Genomic DNA, 8331 nt, shown 5'->3' on the forward strand with positions numbered 1-8331 from the left:
TGAGGGAGATGGTGGTGGGGATGATGATGATGATGGAGCTGATAGGGGCAGAGGCCGACGAAGGAGGAGGGGGGCAGTTGGAGAGAGGAGGGTTGCACCGCAGAGAGAGGGTGGAGAGGAGAGGCAGGCTCGGGTGGTGAGAGGTCACGGTGGATTGCCACTATAGGTGCCAGTAGCATAGGGTCCCAGACAGGTGCAGGGACAAGGACAAGTATAGGGACAGGTACCAGTACAGGCACCAGTACAAGTACAGGCACCCGTACAGGGGGAGCCACAGGTAGAGCCACAGGGGGCTGATGCAGAGGAGGATGAGCTGATTGAGCTAAGGGAGATCTGCCAGGGATAGGTAGATGAGATCCAGGACTTGGAGAGGGAGAGGGATAGGCTCAGGAGGTGGCTTAGAGATACTGAGCGGGAGCGAGACCAGGCCATTCAGCGCTACATAGAGGCTAAGACAACACTGAGGGCTGGGAGACAGGCAGCAGAGGACACAGGGGCCGGATATGCCTATGTTCTGCGAGTCGGGGAGGAGATTGCCTACTGGTGGGATCTCTATTATGGTGCAGTGCCAGCGGATCAGCGGGCGAGGAGCTTCCATAGACCATTACGGATAGCGACAGCTACGAGAAGGAGTCGGAAGAGACAGGCATCTAGTGGTGGGGTGATGGGTCCTCCACCACCACTAGATAGAGGGGACAGGAGGGATGATCCTAGGGCGGGTCCTTCGGGGGCTCAGATTCCACCGAGGCTAGGCATCTTCGAGGGAGGGAGTTCATCATAGCCTTAGAGGGCTCCCTATGTATCAGTATTGTACCATTTTTTTGTATGATGATGTAGACACCTTTGGGTGATTGTAGCCATATGATTTTGACATCATTGTATCATGACACTTTTGATTATATATATATGAGATGATTCATCTTTGCGGCAGCTATATGCCTGTGTACCTATGTGATGAGATGTTTTTATGTGATGCTTATATCATGGATGCAAATATGTACATAATGAAATGCAATGTATTTTTTTTTGTTCTTTTATGTTTTTATATGTGTATGCACGATGCAAATGTGAATGTATGTAATGCAAATGAATATGATAATGCAAATGTAAATTGTGCTAACAGGTGTTGTGTGCAGGATGTGATGCAGTTGTGATATCTATATGTATGTATGAAATGTTTATATGTGGTAATGCAGGTGCAACCTACATGAAATGCAAATGTTTTTGGTGTGTCATTATACTCAGTCATGTGATAGCAGGCTATGCGGACTCAAGAAGGACGATGGAAGTCAATCAAGAAAGGGGGATGAAAGATAGAAGATATGAAAGTGAAAGAGCTTCTTGTGTGTTATCATCATTGAGCTTTATTATGGCAAGTAGGTTATGACAATCGAGGCATATGTTTGACCCAGAAAGTCATTGTACCTATTTGCATGGAGATAAGACAGTCACAAACAAGGAATGCCCCAGTTCATACTAGACTCACAGTGTCCTCATATCCTTGGACAAGTCATAGTATTACTAAGAGACAATCCACAGACAACAAAAGAAAAATAGGTGACAATACCCCATCCTCGCCTTTCTAGTCAAAGACATTCTGGAGATAGAATATCTAGTTAGAGACATCCTAAAAAAGCTAAAAGACATGTCACCTAAAGATAAAATCAAAAGAAAACCAAGACTCGACACCAACATCCACTGTAGTCCTCAAGTTTAGTGTCTCTTGTCACTTGTATAAGTCTTATTTGATTTTGATCACAATGTTTACTTTCACAAAAAGGATAGATAGCATGGAACCATATGTTGTCTGAGTCTGTTGAAAGATTTGATTTTGTTGAAGCTCATTGTTGCTGCTGTCTCATCTGAAATTGACTGAATCCATGAAACTGATATTTTATTGCGAAGAAGACGAGACCTTATTGCGGACTGGTGATGCAAATGTTGCTTTATTGCGGATTGTGCACGGATAGACTGAAGAAAGCTGGAAGAAACTGTACTCCTTGAAATATGTGATGCTCTCAGTTCCACACCCATCACTAGACGTAGGATTTGCCTTAGCCATAGATAGGATCTGATTTATTATGGATGGAAAGGGAGGTTTATTATGAATGGCTAACCAATCTTGGGTAGATCAATAACAAGCCATGATGAGAATGGGTAAGTTTATTATGAATGAATAGGTTGTGAGTGTGTGCAAAGTGAAGGATGAAAGTGAATCCTGGAGGAGGGAGGAGCAATGTCTCTACACATGGCGCTGGTGACCCAGTTTTCACCATGGTACTTGCCTAGGGCGCCACCGAAGTGGTTTTCACCATTGGACGAAATTAATTCTTTTTACTTTTTTCGATTTTTCAATGTTTTTTGTGTCACAAGGCGCCTGTTTGCCAGGTTTTCACCAAGTAACGATTTTTTTTGTTTTATAATTTTTTTTGTATTTTTGAATTTTTTCATTTTTTTATATTTTTGAATTAGGATACTCTAAAGAGCTATGTGTAGAACTTGCGAAGATGCATTTTGTTGATAGGATCCTCCAAAGGTTCACCTTCTATGGTTGAGAGCTGTTGTAATGATGTAAGGACCAAGCCAGTTTGGTTCAAACTTGCCCTTCTTCTCTCTGTCTTGCTGATTCTTGGGGTTTTCTCTGAGAACCAAGTCACCGACCTCAAATGTTTGAGGCTTGACCTTGTGATTGTAGCTACAACTCATTCGTTGTTGGTAAGCCTTGAGATGATTAAAAGCAGTTTGTCTCCGTTCATCCAGTAGTTCAAGTTCTTGTAAGCAAGAGACCCTATAATCTTCATCACCGATGATGTTTTGCAAAGAGACCCGTAAAGAGGGTAACTCGACCTCAATAGGCAAGACGGCTTCAGTGCCTTAGACAAGTGAATAGGGTGTAGCTCCTGTAGGTGTGCGAACACTTGTGCGATAGGCCCAAAGTGCAGGATTAAGTTGGATATGCCAATTACGGCCAGCGTCATCGACTGTCTTCTTAAGGATTTTAAGGATTGTTTCATTAGATGCCTCAGCTTGGCCATTACCTTGGGGGTAATATGGTGTGGAGAAATGATGGGAAATATGGAAGCGGTCACAGAGTTCATGAACATCCTGATTTTTGAAGGGACGCCCATTATCAGTGATAATGGAAACAGGAATACCGTATCGGCAAATGATATAGTTAAGGATAAACGTAGCAATCTGTTTTCCAATGACTTGTGTGAGAGGCACAGCTTCAATCCATTTTGTAAAATACTCTGTGGAAGTGATAATGAATTTATGACCATTAGAAGAAGGAGGGTGAATCTTGCCTATGAGATCGAGTCCCCACTGACAAAAGGGCCAAGGAGACGCAATTGGTTGTAGTTCTTGTGCTAGCGCATGTATGAGGTCTCCATGAATTTGACATTGCTTACATTTCTTGACAAACTGATATGAGTCTTTTTCCATATTGGGCCAGTAATATCCAATCTTAATGAGTTTCTTGGCCAAGGTAGGACCACTAGCATGTGGACCACATATCCCTTCATGCACTTCATGTAACGCAATCTGAGCTTCGTCACTTTCTAACCATCTAAGAAGAGTGCCATCTAGACCTCGCCGGTATAGGATATCAGCTAAAATGACATATCGAGAGGATTGGTGAATGAAGGTGCGACATTGGTTATTTAATAAATTAGGAGGAAGGGTATTATCATGAAGGTATGTAAAGATGGAACCATATAACTGGGACTCAGGACAGACAACACATATCATCTCAATAGGAGTCATCTCATATGAAGGAACCAAAAGGTTATCCACCAAGAACTCATAGCAAGTCTCATTTGGAGGTAGATCGATCAATGAAGCAATTGTAGCCATGGCATCTGCGACACGATTCTGCTCTCTTGGTATTTGCTCAAAATCTATCTTTGTGAAGTGTTGTTTCAGGTTATCCACCATTTGTTTGTAAGGCATTAATTTTTCATCTTTTGTTTGGTAATCAAAATTTGCTTCACGGAAGACAAGTTGAGAATCCCCAAAAACACGAAGTTCCTGGATCTTCCACTAAACTGCAATCCGTAATCCAGTTGTTAATGCCTCATATTCCACTATATTGTTAGTGCAAGGAAATGATAAGCGGTATGATTTTGGTATAGAATCCCCTTGAGGAGTTATAAAGAGGATGTCAGCTCCTGCCCCATGCTATGTGTATGAGCCATCAAAGTACAGTTGCCATGGCTTTACATGTGATATTGTTAAAATGGATTCATCTAGAAATTCTGAACTTAGAGGAACATCATCAATCATGGGGGCATCTGCTAATTGATCTGCGATGGCTTGTCCTTTTATTTCTTTTCTATCCACATACTCGATGTCAAATTCACTTAGGATCATTAACCATTTGGCTAGTCGCCCAGTAAGTGTTTCTTTATTGAGAAGGTATTTCAATGGATCAATTCTTGCAACCAATTTAGTCTTATGAGTGAGCATATAATGTCATAATTTCTATGAAGAAAAGACCACGGTGAGACATGCACGCTCGATTGGTGTGTAGTTTAGCTCATATCCCACCAATGTGCGACTGATATAGTATACTGCCTTTTCCTTGCCCTCAGCAATTTGTTGTGCTAAGAGTGCCCCCAGTGCTGTCAGAGTAGCTGAGATGTATAGTAACAGAAGCTGATCTGGAAATGATGGCATCAGAATTGGCAGATTCAAAAGATAATCTTTGAGCGTCTGGAAAGCCTGTTGTCAATTATCATCCCATTTGAATTTGATATTTTTATGTACCAGGTGCTGAAAAGGATTACACTTATCTGCAAGTTGCGCTATGAATCTTCATATGGACTGGAGTCTACCTTGTAAGGATCGAAGTTGACTGATATTTAGAGGTGGTGGCATTTCCAAGATGGCCTTGACTTTTGCTGGATCAGCTTCGTTTCCTCTTTTGGATACAATGAATCCTAGGAGTTTCCCGGAGGTTACTCCAAAGACACATTTCTTGGGGTTTAATCTTACTTTGTATTTTTCCAACCGATCAAAGATGACTGACAGTATGTCCAAATGTGTATTTCTGTCTATTGATTTGCCCAAGAGGTCGTTGACATAATCTTCCATAGTTACATGCATGAGATCATGAAAGATAGTAGTCATGGCTCTTTGATATGTAGCACCTGCATTTTTTAGCCCGAAGGGCATGACACTCCAACAGAAAGTTCCCCAAGGACAAGTGAATGATGTTTTGTGTTGATCCTCGGGTGCGATCCTTATTTGATTATAACCAGAAAATCCATCCATCAATGATAACATTTCATGACTTGCTGTGAGATCAACAATAAAGTCAATATTTGGTAATGGGAAGTCATCCTTTGGACAAGCTTTGTTGATGTCTCTGAAATCTGTACATATTTTGATGTTGTGATCTGGTTTATTGATAGGCACTAAATTGGAGATCCATTCAGGATAATCAATTGGGCGTATGAATCCGACATCCAATAATTTCTCAAGTTCTGCTTTGACTAGTAATGCCACTTGTGGATGCATTTTTCTTAATTTCTGTTTCACTAGCTTTGCCCCCGGTTTGACTATTAAATGATGCATTACCAAATCCAGATCTAATCCAGGCATATCAACGTATGACCATGCAAAGTTGATTTGTCATTCTTTGAAGAAGCTTATGAATTTTGACCTTTCTGACTGTCAACGATTTAGCCAGGAATATGTTGTGTGGAACCTCTTTTGTACCAATGTTTGTTTTGATAGTCTCTTCTACCAACATGGATGACTTTTCCTCATATGATGCTGGGAGAATGTCGAGCCTTCCATCTCTGGGTGCCTCAGAGAGGTTTTCGCCCTCAGATGCATCCTTTCTTTTTACTTTTTTGGGGTCAGATAGTGCCACAGTGTGGTTTTTGCCATAAGACCCTTGGTTTGTTCTTATGTTCACATTTTTGCGACTGGAAGGTCCGACACCCTCACCAAAATATGCCATGCTGTTGAGTTCTATAGTGTATCCTGCTTTATGGTCCCCAGGGGGAAGATAATCTCGTATGCCAAGATAGTCAATAACAACTTCATCATTTTGGAATGTGTCAAATTGTGCTGGTCCTTCATGATCCCAGTCAATGAGTTGATGGTGAACAAGGGGAAGGCCTTTAATGTCTTCAAAGTTAGCGGGGCTAAGAGTGAAGATGCAGTTATATTGGGGTATGTCAAGGTAATTATCGAGGTCATCGATGGCACTCTCCTCATCAGTCTTGATCACGAGTGAATCCAAATTGTCATCACTAGTAGCACATTCTGGAATAGGTGTTCTCATCCTATGTGATTTCAACCTAGAACCTTGAGACAAAGACTGTGTGGAATCCTCATGGGTTGTTTCTTGACCAACTCTGAACTTTTTATAAAATTCCTCTTCTTCTGTGGGTTCATCTGGCTCTCTGAATGTCTCGGTGAGCTCGTAGTCACTGGAGGATTTGTCTGAACCCCATTCCCATTTGTTGGAGTCTGTGGAATAGCGATCCTCTTGTTGAATTTTGGCAGCTTTGATTTGTAAGGCTTCCTCTGTCTTTTTAGTGTGGACCTTGGAAGTCAGGAAACCAAGTCCCTTTGAGCGTTCCTTTTTGAAAGTCAATTCAGGTTGTAAAGGTTCAATGATGCCTTCCTTTCGTAACCCAAGAGGGCTTTTTCCATCATACCTGAATTTTTGTAGAATCTTGAAGCCTTTGCTATATTTCTCACAGGGTATATTGATGTGATCTTGTGTGTCATCTTCAATGTCTTTGTAGAGCATTTTGTATAAGTCTTCTTCTTCCATTTCGCCCCATCTTTGAAAGGTTGTAGGGTCCCATTTGAGTACCATGATGGATACTTGCTTGTTAGGATGTGGTCTTCCATATTCTTTTGGGGAACTCATGTCTTGTCGTAAGTACATGGTCTGATTTAAAGTGTATTCTCCCATGCCTTTGTCCTGAAATTTTCCTTTAAACTCACCTTGCTTTGATGTCGAAGGTTTCAATGACTCAGGATCAATGTATGCCGAAGAAGGAACAACTTCATGATTACTGGGAATGATGGTCTCTATTTGTGATCTCAGGTTATTGCAATATATGAAAGGTAGTGTCTCTCAAGATTTTTTCAAGAATAGCTTTATGAGCGGGGGATATGCGTAAGAGCTCAAGGATGGAGATGAGTGTGGGTGTCTTCCCTAACTATTCTACAAGGTCATACTCAGATTTGGTTGACGAAGAAGCAATGTTTTTATTTGAAGCACCTAGCAAGGTGATTTTACCTCGACGAGTTGTAACATGACATTCAGAGGTAGGTTCAAAAGAAGATCCAACACCTTTTAAGACAATCTTGGGTCACTGGGTAGTACTCTCAGGAGTTTTGTCCTTGATGATAATAGTAGAGACATGATTGTCCATCGAGATGTGATTGATGGTTGAATCATAGTTGTATGATGCTTTGGTATAGTTGGTTTGATCATCTGTGGCTTTAGCTTTTCCCTTGTCATGCTTTGGGAATAGCTCCTTAAACATCTCATGTTCTTGATTAGATGAGTGTCCCTCAATCTCAATATCACCTCTATCAATGAGATCTTGTACGATGTTCTTTAGTTGATGACAATTTCCTATCTTGTGACCCTTGCTCTTATGAAACTCACAATACTCATCATCATTCCACCAATTTGGTTTAACCTTTGGTTCATATGGAGGAAAATCTGGAACTGTGATTACCTTGTTCGCCACTAGCTTTTTGAAGATTGACTCAAGTGGTTCTCCCAGTGGAGTGTTCTTCCTTCGTGATCTGGAAGTTGTTTGAGTATTCACTTGATTGTTTGTAGAACTTGTTTCTGAAAAGATGAATTTGGGTCGCATTGTATTGGCATCAACAACACCATCATTGACTGTGTTCTTGTTTTTATTCCAAAATCTTGGCTTGTCTTTTCCTTTAAAGTCATCTTTGTTTTCAGTGAATATCTTAATGACTCCTTGCTCAATTAGGACCTTTTCTATTGCTAAGCCTTTTTCAATGACATCCTTGAAGGTAAACAAACAAGTTTTCCTTAAGTCATAGCCAATGTCTTTGTTAACATTCTGGGTGAACATTTCTACCATTTGTTTTTGTGGAATTTCACAAGAGCATCTGCTAGCTAGATTTCTCCATCTTTGTAAAAATGATGCAAAAGACTCTCCCTCTTTTTGCTTGGTGTTGCATAAAGTAGTGACTGATATGTCTGTCTCTATGTTGTAGGAGAAATGTTGAATAAATGCCTCCCCTAAGTCACCCCATGACTTAATACCAAGTGGGAGTTGGGAGAACCATTCCATAGCTTGATCACCTAAGCTTTGT

This window comes from Cryptomeria japonica, chromosome 7, assembly GCF_030272615.1.
Source record: "Cryptomeria japonica chromosome 7, Sugi_1.0, whole genome shotgun sequence".
Classification (NCBI taxonomy): Eukaryota; Viridiplantae; Streptophyta; class Pinopsida; order Cupressales; family Cupressaceae; genus Cryptomeria; species Cryptomeria japonica.